Source organism: Ascaphus truei, chromosome 4 (genome assembly GCF_040206685.1).
Source record: "Ascaphus truei isolate aAscTru1 chromosome 4, aAscTru1.hap1, whole genome shotgun sequence".
Lineage (NCBI taxonomy): Eukaryota > Metazoa > Chordata > Amphibia > Anura > Ascaphidae > Ascaphus > Ascaphus truei.
The window spans coordinates 27400080-27426341 of NC_134486.1; the positions used below are offsets into that span (position 1 = coordinate 27400080).

The window sequence follows — 26262 nt, forward strand, 5'->3', positions numbered from 1 at the left end:
ATTTTCTGGCCCTGTAACTCATGTGTTTATTGTTATTTGTTTACTTTTCACTCTGTTACGAGCAGCCTTATAATAGTCATCCATCTATTTCAACTTTTTTTCAATTGAATATGATGAAATCTTCTAAGGAAAGACTAGTGAGGACAAATGAATTTGCTAACTTATTAGGTGGGAAATTACTACATCTATTCCTATTGAGGAAAATGTAAATATTAAGAATGATTTCATGCATTTAGAAAAACTTCTAAATGAAGAAATTATGGATTCATGGGATATGATATCATTACAACAGTATATAGTCAAAAAAACTAGCCCGTGGAGGTTTAAGGATTTAAAAAAAAAAAACACTTTAAATACGACTAAAGAATTTATAATCAATTGGAAACATATTTTCGAAACTTGCTCATTCTTTCTAATTAAACTCGTGACTTCATTTGGAGAAGAAAAACTTAAATCATTGGCGTTAGATATGGAAGATATTCAAAATAATCTGAAACCACATGCAGATAACAGAATTTACACACTTCGATGAGTTACTAACAAACGATTGGAACTATTTGAAAAAGAACTAATTTAGTGAAAGAAGCATACATTTAATAGAGACACAGAGGATTATGCCAATTATAAGGATAGAGATTGGAAGCAGACTTTGTATGGTAGACCAGCAAATTATCATAATAGACGTTTTTATGCAAACATATCTTATTTGAAAAAACCACAGTGATAAGTCCAACTTTTCAGGTCAACTTTATGACAGAGAAAGCAGACAATCAGGTTATATACTGTACCAGACAAATATGCTAAAACTGATACTCAGTATTACCAAAATAGATCATGGAAACTTATAGTCCTCGAGGTCACTACCAGGAGATGCCATGAAGTCCTCTGGGACATTCTCAGGAGATACCAGCAAACAAGTCTCAGGCACATTTGGGGGTGCTAGATTGAAAAAAGTGACACAAATTCAAACATCACTCTGACTCCTCTTTCCCTTCATCTTCCTTCTCTTTTTTAGAGAAACCCTCATGGATGGACAACCAGAGTAATAAGGAAAATTACCCTTTAAGTGACCTCAACCCCCAAAATCATTTGAAATCAATATCAACAGTCCATTACAGAGAAAAAGAGTAAAATTGTCCAGAGAAAAAAAGAAAATAAACGATCAGAGTTATCACTCTAACTAGAGGCATTTACAATCTATCATCTCATGTTCTAAGATCATGTCAACTCCTTTCCCCCCAATTCAGGGCCCTCATCTTTTGATCTATGCTCAATTGGATTTTTTTTTTATCTTGGACACTTTGTTTCAAGAACACCTTAAGGACTTTTATATCACTTGTTTGCCCTTATTTTTTATATCATCACAGAGGGCAATACAGGGTTATTGATCCCTGAAGATAGAGTATCTCTAACATGGGTCCCAGTGGGATAACGGCATGCCAAACGCAGGGCAGGGGATTGCAAAACAGACCAATTCTAATGGTAACATCTGAAGTACTGTACCTCACTGGTGTAAGTGTAAGAGCTACAAAGGGGATGAAATGCTAGAAGTGTAGTACCTCCATCGTGTAGATGCGAGAGATATCAGGAAGATTGCATGCAGTAACAATATTAGTTGCCACCAGTTAACGTCCTTATGTGGGAAGCATAATCAACAATATGAATAAAGTCCTTGTTTGTAGTAATAAAGTTCCTGGCACCTGTCATTCCCCCATTTGCATATCCACATCTAGCCTGAACCGATCTAGAACCCTGAAAAGGTACGAGACACTAAGCACAGCCATGTAAATAGTCTATCTGATGTAAACTACTTAAGAGCCGAGCAAGGAAGGTTACATAAATATTAAACTTATGGGAGACAGGCACTCACAGGCATATTAAATAAAGTGCAATCGGTTTTATTTGACATCAATGTTTTCTCTCAATTTAGGAAAGAGAGGAGTGGAACAGAGCCGGTCCGGCCTTCCAGAGGGGGAGCAGAGCTAGTCCTGCCTACAGGAGGGGGTACAGAGCTTGTCCTATCTGCTGGAGGGGGTACAGAGTCGGTCCTGCCTGCTGGAGGGGGTACAGAGCTGGTCCTGCCTGCTGGACTGGGTACACATAGTTGGTTATGCCTGCTGGAAGGGGTACAGTGCTGGGCCTGCCTGCTGGAGGGGATACAGAGCCGGCCCTGCCTGCTAGAGGGGATACAGAGCCGGCCCTGCCTGCTGGAGGGGATACAGAGCTGGCCCTTTCTGCTGGAGGGTGTACAGAGCTGGAGGGGGTACAGAGCCGGTCCTGCCTGCTGGAGGGGAAGCAGAGATGTTCCTATCTGCTGGAGGGGGTACCAAGCCGGTCCTGCCTGCTGGAGGGGGTACAGAGCCGGTCCTGCCTGCTGGAGGGGATGCAGTGCCGGTCCTGCCTGCTGGAGGGGATGCAGAGATGGTCCTATCTGCTAGAGGGGGTGCAGAGCCGGTCCTGGCTGCTGGAGGGGGTACAGAGCCGGTCCTGCCTGCTGGTGGGGGTGCAGAGATGGTCCTGCCTGCTAGAGGGGATGCAGAGACGGTCCTGCCTGCTAGAGGGGGTGCAGAGATGGTCCTGCCTGCTATAGGGGATGCAGAGATGGTCCTATCTGCTAGAGTGGTGCAGAGCCAGTCCTCGCTGCTGGAGGGGATACAGAGCCGGTCCTGCCTGCTGGTGGGGGTGCAGAGATGGTCCTGCCTGCTAGAGGGGATGCAGAGATGGTCCTGCCTGCTAGAGGGGGTGCAGAGATGGTCCTGCCCTCTAGAGGGGGTGCAGAGATGGTCCTGCCTGCTGGAGAGGCTGGTTTGTCTGCTGGAAGGGACTGGAAACATCAGATTTTGTTGTGGAGGATGCTTCTTTGAGTCTTTTGATCGGAGTGATGTGGTAGCAGTCCGGGCTATGAGGTAGTTTTTCTGGGTGGGTGAGCATGGATTGATATACATGAGAGGGTGTAATGAGACCTACTTAATGTTGACATATAAAATATCCCCCAATACATATAAAATACCCCCCACCCTCCAATACATATAAACATACACCTACCTACCCCAATACATATAAAATATCCCCATCCCAATACATATAAAATACCCCCACCCCTCAAAAAACATATAACATACACCCAATACATATAAAATACTCCCATACCCCATATACATATAAATATACCCCTACTCACACCAATACATATACAAATACCGCCACCCACTTCAATACATATAAAAATATCCCCACCCCAAAACATATACAAACACTCCCACCCACCCCAATACATATAAAATGCCCCCACTCCCCAAATACATATAAAAATACCCCCACTCCCCAAATACATATAAAATACCCCCACTCCCCAATACATATAAAAATATACGCACCCACACACACACACACACACACACACACATATATATATATATATATATATATATACTGTGGGCTTTCCATTCATTTTTATTCACACTGATACACATACACACTCTTTCTTCACTTGCCTTCAGTTACCCTTTGACACCTCTAGCCATAAAACACATCCACACCGGGGGAAGGAACAGCACAGATAACATTCCAAGAGACACTGTTTTTAAGTATACCTTTTGCTTCATTCATTGTAACATCGCCGGAAGAAGAGATCAGTGTATCTCGAAAGCTCGCACAAATAAAAGCATTTCGTTAGCCACAGAACGGTATCATCTATTTATTTTTTGATTATTGAAGCTCGGCTAACACGGTACTGATACCTCTACATGTATATATATATATATATAGAGGCTTATTGCACAGCAGCGTTGGAAGCTGTGTGTGGGACAGAGAGAGGGAGAAGTCTGCAGATGAGGGAGAGCCAGGGCTCGGCCGCGAGAGGACCAGCAGCCGGGTCTGGCCAGAGGTCAGGCCCAACTTGCAGTCACCGGTCCCAGCCTGACCCAAGGGAAGTCTGTTTTTATATATGAATTGAGGGGGTGATCCATATATATATTATATATATTATTATTATTATTATATATATATAAGTTCCTACCCCCCAATTCATATATAAAAACATACTTACCTTAAATAAAATGAAATGGTTAAATCAAGCATACTTTACAGGTCAACGCTCTGGGAAATATGGAAATATATAAGTACCCCCTCCCAATTCATATATAAAAACAGACTTACCTTGGGTCAGGCTGGGACCGGTGACTGCAAGTTGGGCCTGACCTTTGGCCAGACCCAGCTGCTGGTCCTCTCGCGGCCGAGCCCTGGCTCTCCCTCATCTGCAGACCTCTCCCTCTCTCTGTCCCACACACAGCTTCCAACGCTGCTGTGCAATAAGCCTCCCACTCATGCCGGCGCGTGCAGGTGCTGGGCCAAGCTAACTTCCGGCTCGCTGATGTCAGAAAGGTCACTCGCGCGCCAGCGTTGGAACCTCGGCGAGGAGATGAACAATACAAGAATTGAACTCTGCACTTCATCGTCAACCCTACTACTAGAGGGAGTTACCAGAGTTACCAGACCTCAGAAGCAATTACAGACGCCTTGTACAGCCACAAACCGAAACCAGAAGTGATGTTTTGGAAAACCGGATGTGACGTGAGATGCACAGGGAGACGCCGGCAAGGAAGTCAGCAGCTGGGGAAGACTCCCTAGACCATCGACGTCATGGTGGGGACGGGGACGGTGAGGAGATAAACCACCCACAATGTCTGAATTGTTGTGATTTTGCTTGTTTTGATCGTACACATTGTAAATACGGCTCTTATTCTTTTACTGTACATGATAAAATCTTTATACATTGATCCGCACTATGGTACATTCTCTTTTATCCTGAGGTAGATCTCTTCTGAATCTACACAAGCAAGATTATTTTGCCACAGTTTTGAAGTCACGAATATACACCCACTGCACTGTGAGTAGGCATTGTGTAAGAGCCAAGACTCTCATGATCCACATGATATTCAAGACACCTACACTTAGATTATTATTATTTTTTCTTGTTGATTTTTTTCCCATGGTCCCCCTTGGACTTTGAAGAACATGTAGAGGCAGCCTATCATTTTCCAATATAATTTGTAACTTAATCTAAATTACTTATTTTAACTAGTTACCATCTGAATGTATATAGAGAATATAGCATAATGATTATTTGGGCTTGAAATCATCCTATCTTCAGAGTTGCACTGCCTACATACATATTTTTAATAATGTTACAATAAATATGGAATGTTATTACAATTTGTCCTTGCACTGTGCAACATTACACCTCATTTTGGTAGTTTGCATCAACCACATGTCCAATGCATAACATTAGATTACCTGTGTGCTCATTTGCATGTCATTTCCCAGAATCCCTGGCTGCAGTGGAAGCATCGCATGCTAAAAGATAACGGTGAAAGGCAGAGACATCTGAATGCGCCGGCCGGTGATATTTTTATGTGAAATAAAATAGAATTTCACTGTTATTTTTCTGTTTCAATATGAAGATGACACTAAAGAATAATGAACTCCCGAAACCACTAGAAAATTAAATTAGACTGGAAATTGAATTGTAACCATAAAAACAAAAATCAATACAACTCCAGCAGAAAATAAAGCTGCAAAATCTGCCGGGCCCCTTATGTGATCCTTCCTCTTGGAGCAGCATTACCACATTACAAAGGTCTTTGTGTTCACAGGGGAAGAGAAACGAGTACAGCGCAGTTCTACAAACATAGCAACTTATAAACTCTGGAATGAAAAAAAGTCTCACTGGTTAGATAAAATAGAAATGAGGTGCGCCACTGTGTGAACATGGCAAACAGGACTGGCTGGGATGTTTGCGGGACTCGGCGCAGGGACATGACACAGCTCTTACCTTCTCCGGTGGCGGTATCTGCCCCTGCACGGTCCAGTCATCATCATGGCTCCACGATGTCAAGTGGTGTCGCTATGCATCATAATAGGATGTCTCGTGACGTCGCGGCACCATGAGGCATCACATTGTCATGGCAACTCAGCGCCACAGGGTGTCCCATTGCCATCGTAACGTCACGCCGTATGATGACGCAACCAGACATTCCGTTGTCATGGCAATGCGACGCCATTGGACGTCATGCAGGAGGACAAGCCTCTGGAGACGGTAAGAGAGTGACAGAGGCCCCGCGCTCTCCCCCGGCAATCAGTGAAATATACGTGGGAGAGAGCGTGGGGCCTCTCTAAACATGGTGATCGGTGCACAGACATGGACGGCAACGCCATGACGTCGGCACTGATATTGGCGAGCCCTCTTATTCCGGAGATATGATATTGCAGGGTAATAGGCTATGATACAGGATTCGAGTTGCCCATATACCGATAATATGGTAATATTGCCATATTAAGAAATGACGATAAGCCAATATTGATATTGTTGAAGTGTCACTCTTAGTCAGCCATAGGAGTGATTAACATTTCAAAGGAATGCAATTCAAACTGCTGCACCCTGAAATAATTCAGAACGTCCAGTGTAACTGGTACGGCAGCACCCCACTTTCACACACCACTCAAGTATAGTGGCACCCTTCAATCCCGGGATGATTGCTTTGCCCTTTGTTGGGCTCCTCTCTTAATCCTTTCTAGAGATGTATGAATGTCTTTAAACGTGCTTTTGCTATATCTTTCACGCTTTGTTCTTAAATTTCCCATTTTTGTGATATTTTTACTAATTTCAAGTGGCTCAAAATGTCACCCCGTAATGACATTAGGCTACAGTACATGGGCTGTGTGCAGAAGCAAAGACAATCATCACTCCACCGTGAGAGACAATTCTTCCCCTATCGCATCTTCTGTTTTCCCCAGACTTTGTGGCGGCTCTCTGAGACTCAGTGTAAGGCCTTGGCCATATTCACACACGCGCACGCACACACGCATACACATACACATGCATACACACACACACACACACACACACACACACACACACACACACACACACACAAAGGCACACACACACAAAGGCACACACACACACACACATGCATACACATACACACACACACACACACACACACATGCATACACACACACACATGCATACACAAACACATGCATACACACACACACACATGCATACACACACACACATGCATACACACACACATGCATACACACACACACATGCATACACACACATGCATACACACACACACATGCATACACATATACACACACATACATACACACATGCACACACATATACATACACACACACACACATGCATACACATGCATACACACACACACATACATACACACACACACACGCACATGCACACACAAACACACACACACAATGCACAAACACACACATACACAGACACACACACAGGAGACATGGATCGGGGCAGAAGGGGGACAGGGATCGGGCAGAAGGGGGACAGGGATCGGGAAGAAGGGGGACAGGGATCGGGCAGAAGGGGGACAGGGATCGGGCAGAAGGGGGCCAGGGATCGGGCAGAAGGGGGGCAGACCGTCTGGGGGTGGGCCGGGGGCGGGCGCGTCACTGGCCGGGGGCGGGCCAGTGACGTCACAGAGCTGGTTCGCCCTCATTGGGCGAACCGCTCACGTGACCGGTCTGTCTCGCCGGCAAGCGGGGGAATTTTACATTCCCCTAAGACCTGCGCTTCCGCAAGCGCGCGGAAGCGCAGGTGAGCCCCTACTAAAGCCACTCTAATTGCGGCTGTAGGGGCTCAGTGCTGAGCGGGAGCGCGCGTCAGCACGCTTCCGCAAGCACGCAGGGAACATGTCCGGGGCCTAACCCCTGCCACTGCTCAGCGTTTGCCTCTTCGTGTTTTGTGATTTGTTGGCAGAGTTGCTGTCAGTGCAGGTGTCAGTGGTCAGACCCTGTGGTGCGTTAGTCTCAGTTGCAGAGCTAACGTGGACTGTTTGGCTTTTCTTCTGCTATTCAGGACATCGAGGGAAAGCTTGCGTTGGCAGAGCCGCCTACTATAACTGGCTAGGAGTTTCCCCCGTAGCCTGTGGATAAGTACTCATGTACCTGTTGTACTGTGTGTGTGTGTGTTACTGTTAGCCCCGGCTAAATAAACTTCAGTTTATTAAACACTTGTGCTCTGTCTAATGTTTCCGATCCCTGGTAATCTGAAGATCCCTGATCGCTACAATTAGGATTGAGAGTTAGGCTAAATCCCCACTAGCGCTGATCGGGCTGAGCGGGCGGCGCTTGTGGCGGGGAATTACATATATAGATATATGTAAGTCCCCACTCACGCGGTGCGCGCGGCGCTCGTGCACATGCACACACGCTCAGCCGTGATCGGTGCGTAGGTAAACAAAAAATGTATACTTACCCGCGCGCTCAACTACCCGCAATGCCCCCTGCCCCTCCCCCACATGCGCGAACAAGCTGGACACCCGGCGCGCATGCTTGGAGCGCTCTTCAAGCACGAGCGTGCTCAGCGCCAGCGGGGACTTAGCCTTAGGATTGTTTGGGATTCCCATTAACAATAATATGATTTTTTTGCTTTGCTAAATTTGATGCTGTTTTCTTGCTCTCTTTTGGCTTTGATTTTGCACTTAGGAGACTTTAATACATACCCGTATCTGCCTTTAGGAAATAAAGTGGCATTGTAATGGAGTTGGATTCAGGTGCATAAATCACTTCTGGGTGCTTCAGGTCACTGGCTGTTGTTGGATTGGAGTCATTTTTGTTTCATATCTACTATTCCCAACAAACACTGCCTTGCAGTCTTTCAGTAATGATTTTATTCATTGACCATACAGTCTACTACCCTGTATAGAAAGCTGCATTACAGTGTTTCAGCAATAAAACCAAGGACAATGTGGGCTGAATGAGTAACTAAGTGGTAATGTCACTGCCTTTTAAGCAGGTGAACCCCATTCAAATACCAGTATCAACTCTCCTTATGACCTTGGGCTTGTCACTTTATCTTTATGACCTTGGGCATGTCACTTTTTCTTTATGACCTTGAGCATGCCACTTTATCCTTATGACCTTGGGCATGTCACTTTATCTTATGCGCCGCAGGCACAAAAATTAGAATGTAAGCTCTTTAGGTCAGGGACTCACTGTTATATGTACAGCCAGGGCCGCCGATAGGGGGAGAGAGCCAGGACAAGTGTCCCGGGCCCTTTAAGCCGGTGCTGCAAGTTGAACCTGGCCAGAGGTCAGGCCCAACTTCTGCATCCAGCTGCCGGGTCTCTGGTTAACCCAGCCGGCCCTGGCTGTCCCCAGTTGCTGCCTGCCTCTTCCCTGCCGGGCCTCTCTATCCCGCCTGGCCCAATTACACACATACATACATACACACACAAACACGCATATACACACATACACACACATATACACATATACAAACACACAGACCACTGCAAACCTGTCGCTCCCGGCAGCATGGACTACCATACACACAAAAAGTATGCATCTTGTGCACGCGCGTTCGCACAGGCGTGCGCGCAGGCGTGCCCACACCTACTATAAAACAAGCCTTAATGTGACATTAACCTAAAAAAAAAAGTATTTGTATTGTATTGTATGTCTTTATTTATATAGCGCCATTAATGTACATAGCGCTTCACAGTAGTAATACAAGTGGTAATCAAATAAATAACAGATAATATAAATAACAGATCATGGGAATAAGTGCTTTAGACATAAAAGTAACATTTCGGAAGAGAAGTCCCTGCCCCGAGGAGCTTACAGTCTAATTGGTAGGTAGAACGTACAGAGACAGTAGGAGGGAGTTCTGGTAAGTGCGTCTGCAGGGGGCCAAGCTTTATGTATCGTGTTCAGAATATCCACAGTGCTATACATATGCTTCTTTAAGCAAGTGTGTCTTAAGGTGGGGTGGGTAACAGGCGTTCCCCTAATAGCGCAAAGCCACAAAGGTCCATTAAGGTTAACGCAGGGACTTAAAGTTCCGTTAGTTGGGTCATACCTAAATTTGGCGTTACTCACATAAAGACCCTGAAATGGGGCTTTTACAGGGTCTGGGTGGGCGTAACTCCACAGTAAGGCTCGAGTTAGCTATTATAGTCTAAGCATTATTTCCCTCTCCTTTCCTCTCTTTTTAACTTTAGTTAAACACCTAATTCAGGGTCTGGCTGTGAGTATGGCTAAACTATACATCGCGTCACATTACTGGAAGCTCATACAACGTTAAGCCTATGCTAAGGAGGGCCACAATGGCTGTTGTTTGTGCCTATAATTAGCTTTGTGGATATGCCTAAACTTCAGGGAAAATGTCAATTAAAAAAAGCTTAGAATAAAGAAAACCAGAGATTAGATAAAGCATTTAGCAGATTAACCATTGTTCTCTAAAATCAAAAATGAAAACAGCTGTGGCTGCTGGCTACTATATATCTGTGTGCATATGAGCATTTGAAATGAGATTCAATTTCTGCCTCACCTGTTCCTTCCAGCATGACAGAGACATTTTATACAGTAGTAGCATTGCTAAAACAACCTTTATCTCTTATGCTGATGCATTTGATTCTATAAAACTACAATTCTATCCAATTTTTCAGTAAAAAAAAATAGAAAAAGAATACATTTGGATTGAATACAAATATTATAAAACATGCAATAGTTCATATGTTTCAGTGACAGATTATAATGTGAACAACAATGCAAGGCAGATTTGTTAGCATTTTAGGAATGAAAGGGCTAAAATGATCGGTGATCAGGGTATTGTTATCACTATCTCAGTGAGAATGGATTTGCACGTTGTCTGAGAGTTGTTTCTGAAAGAACCTTTCAATTTTTACATCACAATCTTCACATTGTCCCTGTCAATTTGAGAAATGGTGTATTTCTCCTGTTCCCTGGAAGCCCATGTCACTGGTATAGATTCCATCTATGACTGTATGGAAAGGTTTTATAATAAATATTGTATATGTAGACAGGTAAATGGAGGAAAGAGTACACAAGTGTACTCCGAAAAAGACATCCCTTTATGGTGCACTACTGCCTTAGTAATGTTATTGAACTTAAAATTCAAACTTTAATTGACTTATTTTAAAATACAGACGAAAAATACTGATGTCCGGTGTTTGAATTTTAAGTTCAATAACATTACTAAGGCAGAAATGCACATTAAAGGGGTTTCTTTTTCGGACTCTTTCCTTCATATCCTAATTATATTCCAGGTAGCACACAACTGTACAGTATGATACATCGAGTACAGCCAGAGCCGGTGCAAGAGTATTCTGCACAATAGCTGAACCTCCAGTCCTGCGGTTCAGGTGGCTATAATTATGCAAATCATTGAAGTTGTCTGTTTACTGTGCCATTGGGATATACCTGTCTATAGGAGATGTAGAGAAACCTCGCTCAGACTTGGTATGGTAATTTAATATACTGTACCTTTGCTGGGTGCTGGATCCATGCAGGCTGGGTGTAATTATGCAGAATGAAGGGCACCAGGAGCTTTTATAGTACAAACAAAGAGCTTTATTCACATCCATTGATAATGCTCCATGTACGATAACATGATTCACATTGACATTAACTGGTGTCAACCAATATAGTTATTCTGTGCCCAAGACAACCTCAGTACTTTGGGGGAACCACTCAGGGTATTGGACTATTGCATTGTATTATTGCTGCCTTGTATTGAATGTAATATATGCTACAGTATATGCTGTTGCAGTAAAACTGAGTGATATATATATATATATATATATATATATATATAAATATATATATATATATATATATATATATATCTGGTGTGATATTGTTATTATTGTATCCTATGAGGAGTCATCCCACCAATGCTGGGATCCCTCATAGGTGGAGGCGTTGCACTAAGAGAGAGAGCTTACCCCAGGCTCCCAGAAGCGGAGACTTAGGCCTCCTGTGAGCGTACAGGTACTTGCAGCATGCGTAATCGCCCGCGGTTTCCCTTAGGCATAGGGAAAGGGTGTTACACTTGTGTTCTTTAGTCATTTTAGTTTGGCAATCTCTTGTATACCTTCCTCAATGCCCATGTGTATGGTGGACCCTGGTTGGGGGACACACTATTCTCGGAAATCAGTATCCGATCCAACTACACTCCAGAGTTTATAAAGGGCACGTTCCCTAAATGAAAGCATTAAAAGGTGACAACACATCCTTACTATACATAACTATGCACTAAAAACTATATATATTACTTACAGTGAGGCCCTCTCCAAATGCTACTCCCAAGGAACCTGATTCTAGAACCCTAAGGGGACGCTGTATATATCCTCCCATCTCTTTATGGTGACATCACTGGTTCCAAGACCTACTGGATAGTGGCTATCTTTTCCCATCCGGTATTACATGATGGGGAGGGAAGTAACCCCACACAGTTAACCATACTAGTAGTCCCTAGCAGGGGAGCTATTGTACATTGACATACTATTATATTCATACTACAGTATTAGTTCCAAACACTAGGATAACCCTTTAAATTTCTCAAGTCTTTTGAGAAATGTATATATTAGTTATTTATTATTATTGTCATTCATCTGTAAAGCACCAACATATTCCATAGCGCGGTACAATGGGGGTACAAAGTTATGTATGTTACATAGACAGAATGACATACCAAATAAGGGCAATTGATGGCAAACCTGCAATCTATTAGTGATCTCACAGCTCCACGTTTCTCTCACATATAGCGACAAAGGCTTATAAATAGTTATAATAAAATTGTATTCTTAAAAATCGCTTTCTGAGTAGACAGGCTTTACATAGTACATAAAAAGATAGCCAGTCCCTGTGCAGTCTCAACAAGAAGAGGTGCCATACTGAGGCTTAAGTATACACTGCAGCATATACAGGTACAATAGTGTTAGTCTAACAATCAGGGGAACCTGTAACTGAGAATGTAAAATGTAACAGCTGAATGATTTTATGATATAGAATACATTGTACAGTATGTACAAGATTATCTTAGGTTTCACACATCTTTTTTCACTCATGGGACTTACTAAATCCTTATCTTATTTGAATAAGTTACCAACAAAAACCGTACAAATTAAAGGGGGGAAAAAATGGTGGGATTGGTTTCAAGTCAAATGTTGATGTCCACTTCCCGGCCAGTGGCCAGTGAAAGGAATAAACATCCAGGTTAGCCATTAAATCCTGCAACAGTAGGGCGTGGCCCTCCCAAAATGTGTGCAGCAGGAACTTTCACGTAGGCAAAGTGTTTCCCCACATAGAGAGAAGAAGGGGTTCAACCCTCTATCAGCAAACCGGAGACAGACATGCTCCTGGACACCCATTTATTAGAGTTGTCACATATGGCGCACCTGTGAGTGTGTGACCTGTATATGGGTTAGTACTCACAGCTATCTAGGTGATCAACATTTCTCAACACTTTGAATCATCAAATGCATAGTATCTCCCCTCAATCCGTCCCAATACACCCTCTGTCATGAACGGCACACTTGTGAACATGTGACATATATCCAACCATGGTAAATACACAGCCAACTCGCGACCCCAACTTTTTCCTTCGTAAGGTACTTCACATGAGTTAATATTTACCCGTACTGCTTTACAAAATGTATCTTTTTTTTGTTTCAAATTTTTTTATTAGGCATTTATACATTGTACAAAATATATCTTTAATCCGCCGCCATCCTCCCCTCCCCCCTCCACCACCACCAAAGGAATAATTAAAAGATGTACGTACAGAGCCTCTGGTCTCTATTTATTAAAAAAAAAACTATGCACTTAATACACAAGAATCTGTTGCAGCAAAGTGTGTCTGAAAATGTCAATTACTCTCTACAAAGCGTGCAACATTCAATCAAAGCCCAAAGTATTACTTATCAAAGTTTAGCTTTAATATACAAAATATACAGTATTGGTTACAGAAAAAGATTACAAGAAACATACAGTATAAAATGCAGACAACTTCATCAGAAGTATAAGGATTACCAAATAATTCTTATGTTGCCACTAAACATGTATAAGGATTCTTCCTCACAAAAGGTCTTAAGTTGAAAAGTATGAGACTTCACGTATCTTTCTGACATCAGATACTCCCTTGGTTGAATTATATCTTAATGTCTCAAAAGTATGGCTTATAATCTATTTCTTCTCTCATTGAGAACAACATACGCCAACCTTTCTGTGTTTTCAACCAACCCTTTTTATCAATTAATTACATGTTTACGACTTAAAGCAGCAGTCCATGCTGCCTTTTGTGTCTCAGTGTCAGCAGAAGAGGACCAAAGATGCAAAGTTCTGTAGGGAAGATCATGTGACCAGGCAGTCATTAGAAACAATTGGTGCACTGCTAGAGAGAGGGCAGGGCTCAGAAAGGGGTGTGCCAGAGTCTGTTTCAGAAGAGGAAGAGATGTGACTTTGTAAATGGTTGCTATAGAAACAAAAATGCTTATTATATTATAATATAAAATGTAATTCAGAGTTGTTGATTTTTTTTAAAAAGTATTTTCTCATAGTTCAGAATTGATTTATTTAGAAAAAAAACACAAATGTAGGATATTTCTTGGTCTGCAGCTTTAAAGCCATGGCTCGGGAGGTAGTGTTGAGATGGTTGTGTTGTGGGGAGTCAATGCTACTGGAACGGACACCCTGCAGCACCAAGGCAGTCGCGGTTGCCGTCCAGCAGCTTGCCATGGTTCCGAAAACAGTTAGGGGCCTATTCTACAAGCCTTCATAAAAAAAATCGCTGGGTCGTTTACGCCGCCTGTTTTTTTAGCATTGCTATCACGGTATTCAGAAATTCTCGATTAGCTGTGATAGCAAAATGCCTAAAACGGGCGAGTAGACGGCGACCTGGTGATCATCTCTCTGAAAAGGCCTCACCAGGCGATTTGTTTCATCTCTAGAGAGAGCTGCACAGAGAGAGCCACCGCTCCCGGCGCATATCTCGCCAGCGATCGGAAGATTTTAATATAAATTTAAATACTAGTTTAGCTGAGCAGGGGGTCTCAGGAGCAGAATCGCGTTGATTTCAGGTCCGGGGACCCCCTGCTTCCCGAGATACAAGCCCCGTTATGGGGTATCGCCTTCCTGGTGTGAGGATTTTGGAAGAAATTCACCATTCTAGAGCCGCAATTAGCCTCGCTAAACTAATCGAGGCTACTAGAATTGCACGAGTTTCAGAACCTGCCGATAAGTGGCTTATCACCGCTCACCCGGCGAACTGTTTTGGACGTCTGAAAAAATGGGTGACTTATGCCTTTATCGCCCACTTATCGAGGCTTACAGAATAGTCGTAGGCATTTTGGGCAAAAAGACCTCGATAAGTGGGTTATGAAGGCTAAGGCCTGGGACCCGCTGCGCCCGGCGGCGCGGGCGGCCACACGAGAGTTCCCCACCAGCAGGGGAATCCTCCTGAGCCGGTCCCGGTCCCCCCTGGCTGCACAGCTCACTACACGCTGTGACGCGTCAGCCGCTAGGGGATTTAAGAGAATTGTAATCCCTAGCGGCAACGCGTGACATGGTGTGGCTGTGAGCCAATGAGGAGGGGAGGCTTCGGGAGGAGGGGAGGCTTCGGGGAGCGGGGAGGAGTGTGGAGAGAAAGCAGCGTGAGTGCCTGTCTGTGTGTGTGTCTGAGTGCCTGTCTGTGTGTGTGTATGTGTGTGCCTGAGTGCGTGAGTGCCTGCCTATGTGTGTGTGTGTGTGTATGAGGCCTGCGTGGGTGTGTGTGTGTGTATGAGTGCCTGCGTGTGTGTGTGTGTGTTGCTTTTGATTACCTTCCATCAGCAGCTCCAGCCCGAGCCCGTGGAGGGAGGGGGGGGGAGAGTAGCGGGTCCCTCTGCTCAAGCCACGCCCCCCCTCCCGCTCAAGCCTCCCACTCCCTCCTGCCCCGGCACCCGCTCCCTACAGACCGCATATCACGGTCTGTGTCTGTCAGCGCCCCGCCTGTCTGCAGTGCGGGAGCGCTAACGGAGGGAGCGGGGCCTTAGCCTTATAGAATAGGCCCCTTAGTCTTTCTACATCTGTATGATATCAAGATTAACAAGGTATATGATATATTGAGCTAACCAGAAGGGATACAGGTCAAAGACCCATAAATCGATTATTATTTTTTTCATTACAGTGAGCCCTTTATTGATTTAGCAGATTATTTCATTCCCCATTGCAATCATGGGTGGATTGCAAGCAAATATCGTGGCAGGCGATAACTTCCATAGCGGCATTGCTACGACGCTGTGTCATGACATTGAGGTGTCATGTGACATCATGATGTCATGACGACACATAATGTCATGTTACCATGGTAACACATTGCCATGTGACGTCTGGTCATGACCACTCGACTCTGCAGGAGATCCTGCGCCAGAGTAGGTAATAGACACTTACAGAGGCCCTGTGCTCTCCCCTGGCCATCATTGTAATGGTTGGGGGGGAAAGTGTGGGACTTCTGTAACTGTGGGGCTACAGTATGTGCCCCCTCTCTCCCCTCCCTTACAGTCAACACACACCCACCTCCAACAATCTTACCATGGGGTGAGGAGGTCTCCTCACTGCTGATCCGGCCCGGGTACTGTGCAGCTTGCTTTTCCAGTCTGCTGATATGGATATTGTTTATGTATTTACCATTGTATGTCTTTGTATATGTGGGATCTGCAGTAAGGACCATTGTCAATATGAGCATGTAACAACTTATCTCCTTTTTTTTATTAGTCTGCTCTTTTTGTGTGCTTTAAATAGAGCTGATTTTCGTCTCTGCACTCTGTCTTTGCCCTTGGTGTATACCCGCGGGACTCTGCGCGATTGGAGCTCCTTCGTCTGCCCAGCACAGCCATTGGTGGTGCAGCGGTGTGCCTCAGCCAATCAGAGAAACGCGGTGACGTCACTATGGGTGGGAGCAGAGGCAGGGAGTAAGTGAATACCATTTTTCCTCGTGGTCCGTTGTGAGCATGCGCGGGCGACGGCAGGGGGCGGTTCTTACCCACAATCCTTAGGGTTGTTGGAGCGGCACCCCGGATGACGTCACGCGCATGCGCACTAGGCCCGCGACATAATTTTACACAGATTTTTCTAATTTGCCTATTATGAATTAGGTATTTAAGGTGCCCCCCCTGAGCATATCTCATACTCCTTGATAAAGGACCCGTTGGTCCGAAACGCGTAGGAGGTCTTTGTCTTTGTCCCCCAAGGGGGTGAACTTGTCTCTCACCATGCTGCAATAAAGAAAAAGTTTTTTATTCCACACCTGGCTCCCTGGCTGTGCGCCATTCGTTTTTTCTATTGGATGTACCTGGACTCTGGATCCTTCATGGCTGGCACGCCAGCAGAGGAACCCTGGACATGACGTGAGTGGGGTTTATTGGTTTAGACTGCTATAGTTAAGTCTGACTGCTGTCACTGTGATGCTTACAAGTCTATATTTACCTACCCACTCCCACTGGTATCTCCAGGGTTAATATTTCATTGCCAATATAATTGGATGGAGTTGCCGCGGGTTTGAGCACCCCAACCCTTTCACCTACCCTGCTTTTCCAGTCGAGCAGAAGTTGGACTCAACATCCGGTGCCGACAGGAGGAGGGCACCGGTCCACAGCACCGGCCCACAGCACCGGCCCACCGCGGCAAGACTCAATAGGCCAATCCGCCCCCCCGATTGCAATCAAGAATTACCACCATATTAAAGTACTAGAATGGTATCACACAAAATATGACTAATTGAGATAATTAAAATCAACTTCTAAAGTGTAAACATTAAGAGGCAAAGAGATAGTAAAAAAAAAAAGAAAAAGGCAGATAAATACTGTGATTATGTTTGTATATCTAAATCCTTCAAATTCCACTGATTTATACCCAAATGCAGTGAAACCAAACAGTATTCATTGCTACTCTTAAAGAACATTTTTAATGCCAAATAAATAATGAGACCAATTTGCCAACGTCAACGTCAACGAAAGAAGAAAGAAAACAAATGAGACAGAGAAACTAAAATGCACAAATGCCAATGTAGTTCTTCATCAGAGAGGGGAAAAGGTGCCGGCAACACACAGTTCCATCATCATGACAGTCATAACAGTGGAAATGAAATCAAGCCCCACTTCTTCGCAATCCCACGGGGGACTTCCCAGCAGAATCTAAATTCAATTTTATTTAGAATGACAAAAAAAAAAAAAAAAAAAAAAGTGTCTTGAAAGACTTCATGAAATGCTATTCCTGAGACTATACCTGCAGCGAAAGCAGCTGTCTTCATACACAGCATGACACGTTGTGTGTATAGCTTCTTTACATAATTATCACAGAGAGCTGAGAAGCTATGCATAGAAGGCACTTCATTTCGCATCTTTCAGCGCTTCTGGAGAGATGCAAAGTCAGCTGTAAGTCAGAACCAGGTCATAAAGCTCATCCGGTGCAGCACCCCGCTGTCCAGCAGTAACTCATAGCATAGTTTATGCTTTATTGTCTCGGAGAAAGGTACTAAAACATAGAATACTAATTAGGGCTGAGTTGTGTTGAACATGGTAAACATAATCCAGCAGTTTATGCTAGGCCATAAATACAATGGATAACTATTTTGTCCTCCAACTCAAACTTTTGTAGACTTCCAAGTTTCATATTATATCTATTTTAATCATGTTCAAGTGTCTAAAGATTTGACCCCTTTTAGCATTAGCCCGATCCTTTTTAAAACACGGCTAAAGCCTTTTCAATGGAGTTTGCTCCCGCCGACGCGTTGTGTGTCCCTTTGCAATGAGCCAAGGGGAGTATAGTAAATAAGAAAAATATGAGTCTCAAAGCAGCAGTCCATTGCTACCGTTTTATTTTCCCTCCCTTTAATATGTGCATCAATACAATCCACACAATAATAGGTAATTAGCTAAATTGCCGATCGATCCATTCTTCTGTGATTGATCGGCGAAGATTCGGCTCGGAGGTTCACTAAATGGCTGTCAGTGCAGCAGAAGAGGACCAAAGCTACAAAGTTCTGTGGGGAAGATCATGTGACCAGGCAGTCACTAGATACAGAAATGCAAGGATATAGTGCATTAACATTTACTTTAAGATAACAAACAACACAGAGGGGATGGTAACACACTCACACTCTCCCCGCTGGTAAGTAAACAAGAAGTGACTTCGGACGCACTTCAACCCTTCTCATTAGATAACAGCACCCGATGCGACCGCTCCACTTCTCAGTCAGGAACAGACCGCGATTGCCTCTGCCAGCGTCTCTCACCCGCAGTGGGGGCACTCCGCCACGTCACGGCCGTCTCAGCAGTCTCCTTCCAATCAGGGCTTCCCAGGAGATTGGGTTCAGTGGCCTCAAAGCATCAAAAAAGGCCCAACATGTTTCGTCACACCGGACTTCATCTGGGGTTATAGAAAGAGAATGCCGAGATGGCCGTGACGTGGCGGAGTGCCCCCACTGCGGGTAAGAGACGCTGGCAGAGGCAATCGCAGTCTGTTCCTGACTGAGAAGTGGAGCGGTCGCATCTAAGGAGAAGGGTTGAAGTGCGCCCGAAGTCACTTCTTGTTTACTTACAGTGGGGAGAGTGTGAGTGTGTTACCATCCCCTCTGTGTTTGTCATCTTAAAGTAAATGTTAATGCACTATATCCTTTGCATTTGTGTTTCTTCATATAAGGGTCTACAAAGAGTCTGCTGACCTGGAGAATCTTCTACTTGGAGTTACAGTATTATGTGTTTTTCAGTGCTAACTAACACTGGGTTCATTTGCACATATTAACTGGTTTGTCACTTTGCGCCATGAACACTGTTTTGTTTAAGTTTTTTTAATTTGCGGTTTTGGGGAAAACCGCTGGTGTTTCGGCTGCAACTTGTGTGTATCACAATATTTATTGCGCTTTATTATAGTTTTTTTCACAGTCACTAGATACAATTGGTGCACTGCTAGAGAGGGGCAGGGCTCCAAAAGGGGTGTGCCAGAGCCAGTTTCAGAAGAGGAAGGGCTGTGACTTTGTAAATGGTTGCTATAGAAACATATAATGCTTATTACATTATAATACATAAAAAATGTCATTCAGAGTTTAAAAAAAAAAAATAATAAAGCGCTACAAGTATTTTCTCATTGTACAGAACGGATTTATTTAAAAAACACACGTAGAATATTGCTTGGTCTGCAGCTTTAACAATATACGAACTGTACTGTACATCTTCTTTAGACCCATATCTAAATTGTTTTAGAACAAATCTTCCTTGTAGTGTAATGGAACATAATAACATGTATTATACAACATATCTGTAAGGCAATTATATCTACTGTACCTGGCCTGTATATACATTGCATAATACATATGTAATCAGAGGGAGAGGATGCATAGAACACAGATTTATTTTGGGAAGAGGAGATTCTATATGGACCAATGTTTCAGTTCTTAGCAGAATCGCCCTAGCAGCGCCTAAAAATAAATCTCTGGGTACCAATTGAAGGGACCTAACGTAGATGAAAGTGTATGATTAGAGCAACTATAGGTCCATCCTCACATGCATGGTGATGAAGTGTTACTATTTGGGAGAACTCTCACAAATCATTTGATTGTGTGTGAAAATGATGAAAATCTTCAGGGTTTTCGATAGGGAAAGAAAAATGCAAACATGGCATCGGTCACCTAAAACATTGGGCCGGACACATCAAACGTCGTTAAAGTGGAGCTAATATCATCCTTGTTAAAAAAAAAAAAGTATGACCATTATTACCGTAATTTTATGTTGATTTTCATCAAAAATGTAGGGATAATTGAGCGGGTGCGATACATCCGTCCAAAATAGCGATGCTGGACTTAACGCGGACGTTAATAATGCATGAATGACCCCTGCATCACGATCATAGGCTTCTGCAATAACTCTTATAACACAAGCGTATTGCAGAAATAACATGAACCCATTTGATGCCTGTGCACCAAAGGGGTTAATACAATTGAAAACACACTACCTAACACGGTTGCCCACCTTAGTGGCTAGTAATGCAATCCCATAGAATCACATTCCTTTTTTGGAATCACAATCCTCCCCTTTAAGGTGACGTCACAGCACCCAAATCGAGAGAGGATTATTTTGTATGCTTTTTTTAATTTTTATTGGCCATCGGGCATGGATTTGTTTGGTGGGCTTTTTTTATGGTTGAACATCGGCCCTTTATTGGATGTTGCAGCAGGCGCCCCTGACAGTGAGGAGGATGGCCTTCATCCTGGCAGGGGCCAGTAACACATTTTTTTAGGGTGTTCATTGATTGGCAATGTGGGTATCTAGACCTCTGTTGAGGGCTTAGGTAGGCACAGTGCCAATCAATGGATTGAAGGTCTTAGCCTTTCTGATGTTATTATTTATTGTAATGTATATATTTTTAATGTTTCGGATTCTGTTTTTCAATGGGCGAAAGTCCTATTAGGCAAATGTGCCTAATAAGACTATTGTCCATTGCTGTGGGGGGAGGGTTCTTGTTGGAAGCAGGGAGGGAGGGGGATGAGGGTACTTGCCCGGTGGGGGAGTTGGGGTTACACCTTCGTTACCTTAGCCGTATAGATTTATTTTTAATGCCAAAAATAACTATTAGCCAAATTTGGCTAATATTGATCTTGGGCATTAGTCTAGAAGGGGAGCATGGGGTGGATGCGGGAAGTTGCCCACAGAGAGTGGCTAGTCCTCCATGGTGGTGGTGGTGGGGTTAACCCTTTCATTACCTTAGCGATTAGCAACTAAGGTAATGACGGGAGGTTATTAATGTATTTTAATATTGATAATGTATTTTTTTATTACTCGGTTACCATTTATTGGCAATGTGGATATTTAGGTTCCCCATTGAGATGGCCTAGTTATTCACAGTGATAAGCAATAGTTATGTGTGCAATTATTTTTAATGTTATTATAAAAATAACTATTTTTTTTATGCTTACCGCAGCACTGCTATTTTCCAACTTTTTTTCTTTGTTTTCTTATTTGTAGATGTAAAGCATGTGACAATTTATACTGTAATTCTACATTCTTACCTTAGCTGGCAATCATTTGGTGCTCCTGTTATAAATCTGTCAAAATCTTCATTGTGTGACTAACATAATGGCTGCTTCAGTCAGTGTAACTCAGCAGCTACAATCAAAAACAGAAAGACCCAGCGCAACATACAAAGGGACACAACATATAGTACAATACTTCAGTGCTAATCTGCTCATGAGTAAGGGTCATTTAGTTAAACCCTTTGGCCAAAGCGTTATAATCCTGCAGGCACATAATGGCATGACCAATCTGCAGGTCCTAACACTACCTGGTCAAATTCTCAGCTACCCCTCTTTTTTGCTGGCGGGAGAAAACCCATACTGGGTCTGCAGCTACAATGTATCCTTTTATTGCTAGGTGTAACATTATCTATTGTTACGGGTTTCAGTGCAAACTGCTGGGAACATTTGCAACACATTATCCCAAACAGGAAAGTGTTGCAAATATCTTGCACTGCTTGGTTAGTGGGCTAAAACCTGCTATAGAAATCAAAGGATGCTTTAAAACTCATAAAAAATGGCATTAATCGTTGAATATAAACAAAACAGAAAACAAAAAAGTCACTGTTATCTAATATCTAGTACTACAGTACTGATCTATTAAAAAAAGACATAAGATTTCACATGTTTTGCTGCTTTAATGCCCCACACCACTATTAGCAACATTTGGCTAATAGGGATATTGGGCATCAGTCTAGAGAAGGGTATGTTTCCTGGGGGGCAGTGAGTTAGGGGGTAGTTGCCCTGTGCATGTGGTTAGTCCTCCCAGGGAGAGACAGGATGGGTTAACCCCTTCATTACCGTGCACCCCACAACTGGAACAGTCAACCGGAGACTCTCACAGCTGCCACCAGTCTAAGTTCTTTCAAAACTAAAAGCTGTCTCACGTTTTAATCTGGTCTGTAACTGTTACATGCGCCTATAATATATATTATCTCTTACTGTGCATGCAATGTCTTGTATATAATGTATATACAACCCTTTTCACTCATTATATCTATGTATTTGTAACCATGTATTTGTCATTATAACTCTGTGCCCAGGACATACATGAAAACGAGAGGTAACTCAATGTATTACTTCCTGGAAAAACATTTTGTAAAGAAATAAAATACATAAATTACCTTAGCGGTTAGTAACGCATTACATGGCAATGCTTTATTAGCCACCAAGGTGGGCAAGGGGGGGGTATGTAATGAAGTTTAATCATATATTAACTCATTTGTAGCCCTTTTTGGCCAGCTAGTCATGACTAATTAACCCGTGGGCAACTAAGGGGTTAATATTTATTGTAATGTTTTATTATCTATTTCAGATTGGTTTAGCTTTTTTTGCTTATGTATGTAATGACCATTATATACATAGGAAAGTCAGGATAATACGGTATTTGTGATATTTGTGTTCTTCATTCCGTTCCGATAAATATCGCAACTTAAAGCTGCAGTTCAAGCTCCCTTTTTTTTTTTAATTTTTTTTTTTAACTTCAATAGTTTTATCCGGGCAATCTCTACTTACCTAAAAAACTGCATAGCTGGCGGTTAATTCGTTCTCCGTCTATTGATCGGCAAAGTTTGGCGACATCTTTAAATATGGGGAATGTAAATCGTTGCTATAGGAACAAGCATGCTTGTTAAAATAGAATACAAGAAAATTGGTCTTTCAAAGTTGTTTTTTTTAAAACAGAAAATGCTAAAAGTATTTTTTCTTACTACAGAACTGATTTATTAAAAAAAAACACACATGCAGGATATTGCCTGAATTGCAGCTTTAATGTACTGTATAGCAGTTTTTACCTAAAAATCTGGTATTACAGCTCTTCTCGGATTCAAGCACCACTAACAGTGCTGCGATTAAGGCTATCCTGTCATTTATTTATATTTTTAAAATGTTTTACCAGGAAGTAATAATTTGAGAGTTGCCTCTCGTTTTCGAGTATATCCTGGGCACAGAGTTACAGTACAACAATACATGGTTACATTAAATGAACAGATCCCCAATCAATAAACCTGAGATTACCTGAAAGTTTCAGCTTTTGATGGTTTTCTGCTGAGAAATTGTAATAAAATTGCATAATGCGTAGAGTACTTCCAGACCACTACAACATGCTTAGTTCTCCTAGTAATTTAGAGGTTCTAATTCAGAAGTGGGCAACTCCTGTCCTCCGGACCCACCAACAGGTCAGGTTTTCAGGATATGCCTGCTTCAGCACAGGTGGCTCAATCAGTCCATGCTTCAGCATAGGTGGCTCAATCCCTCCCTGCTTCAGCACAGGTGGCTCAATCAGAGTCTTTGATTGAGCCACCTGTGCTGAAGCTGGGATAGCCTGAAAACCTGACCTGTTGGTGGCCCTTGAGAATTGGAGTTTCCCACCCCTGTTCTACTTGCTTGAGTGCTTAGTTAAATTGCTACAAAAATGATGCTACTGCCTTCAAATTATTTCCACCAGGCATAATTATACTTTTAAGTCTTTCCACTGGTGGAAAAGCATCCAGCACGTCACAGACCTACAGTAGTATGACAATGTCCCAGTAAGCTCTGTATTTTTATATCACATATACATTTTAACTGTTGTCCCTATATTTGGGATTCTCCTAAGCAACAAAATGTGCCTCTTTTGTTAGCATGTCATTAAAAATGAAGAAGAGCTGTCTCTAATACTTCCATGTAATGCATCCCCAGCTATAGTTTCTGCCAACTTAAAAGATGTCACATAATCGTAAAATACATTTTGCAAAGCAGCTGTTCTTCCTATAACTGATCTTGTAAACATCAGAGCAGAATTTGCTGCTAGTATTCCTCTCATGCTCCACTGAGGACAATGCTCACTGCTCTGCTTGATTATGTCCGCTGGTGATTGGCCTTGCAAATGCCGGATTCTAAGGGGCCTATTCTCTAAGCTCCCATAACTCACTCATGGAGGATATTGAGAAGTTCCCGAACGATTTGGCAAGGTTGCTCTTCGGAAAGCTCCAATGACCTGCCAAACTCGTTCAGGAAGTGCATCTCCCCGAGCAGTAGCGCTCCAGCTCAAACACACAGAGCGGGAGCTGAAAAACAGCTCCAACTCGTGTTTTTGATAAAATCCCCCTATTCTAGTACCTACGAGGAGATCATCGAGGCGCTCAGCAAGCGGGGTGGTGAGATGGGACTTGCGTGTAGGACTTAGAAATGTATTTTTATTGCATCGGATTGAAGCCGGGAGTCTCCGGAGCTGATACACATTAATACCAGCTCCAGAGACCCCCGGCTTCCATCCAATGTAATAGAAATACATCTACAGGCAGCTTCATTACCTTAGTGACTCACCGCTAAGGCAGTGGTTTTACACCTTTTTTTGGTGAGGAAACCCCAGAATTCGATTGTGAAATTCTGGGGAACCTCAACCCTTCTCCTGTCTCTCTTCCCCCCTCCCCGTCTCGCCCCTCCCCTCACTCCCCCCTCACACTACCCCCTTTACACTCCCTCTCCCCCACACTTTCTCCCATTCCCCTCTCTCACACACACACACCCTATCACTCGCACACTCCCCCTCACACACACACACACACACACACAGTATTTTGTTTTGTTTTTTACATTTTGTAAAAATCAAAACAAAGCAAAATCGAGTTTTGACAAAACCTGAAGTGAAAATGCCCACCACTAAAAACATTTTGTAGAGACAGACTTGTGATTTTGTATGTAGCCCTCTTACCCCCACCCTAAGTGAGATTGGGGTGTGTAGGTGTATCTGACTACTTCTCAGTGTGGTGCTATACCTGTTGGCTCACAGGAGGGCTGAGCTTCCGCCATGGGGAACCTGGGGCATTTATACTTGGGGTACTTACTTCCAACGATGCAGCGCCTCCACCTGCGATGGCTCCCACCATAGGGGGAGTGGTTCCTCGCAGGACAATCACAATAATCGATACTCACACAGATATATATATTAACTAGGGACTTTACTGAACATGCAAGAAAACATATCATAACATCATAACCTGTGTCCCTCTCTAGAGGAGACACTTACTGCGTCGCGCAGGACGCTTCCCAACACTAGGTGATCCCACCCAGTGTCCCGAGAATCCCCACCCAATGTCCCGCACTCTAGTAGAGAACGTGGGTGACTGCGCAGTCACTAATTAATGTGTTAGGCCTGTTGGTGCACATATATATAGTGAATACCTTCCGAGCACTCCGATGCTCGGGTCCGCAACAATCTTCTAAAAGGGTCAGACGTGCGATGCATCCGTCTGATCCTATCCAGGTAATTCTCCAGGAACCCCAACGAGGGTCCCACCGCTTCACGGGAACACAACCGAATCACGGGAACACCAACCGCATCACGGGAACAGCAACCGCCGCTATATCCCTATCTCTTTCTCAC

At 43.4% G+C, this 26262-nt stretch overlaps 1 protein-coding gene across 4 annotated transcripts in view; it reads right to left on the reverse strand.

Moving 5' to 3' along the window:
• The window catches only part of GALNT14 (polypeptide N-acetylgalactosaminyltransferase 14), a 500522-nt gene that overhangs the window by 195342 nt on the left and 278918 nt on the right, over window positions 1–26262 (reverse strand). The gene's annotated exons all lie outside the window — the stretch shown is intronic.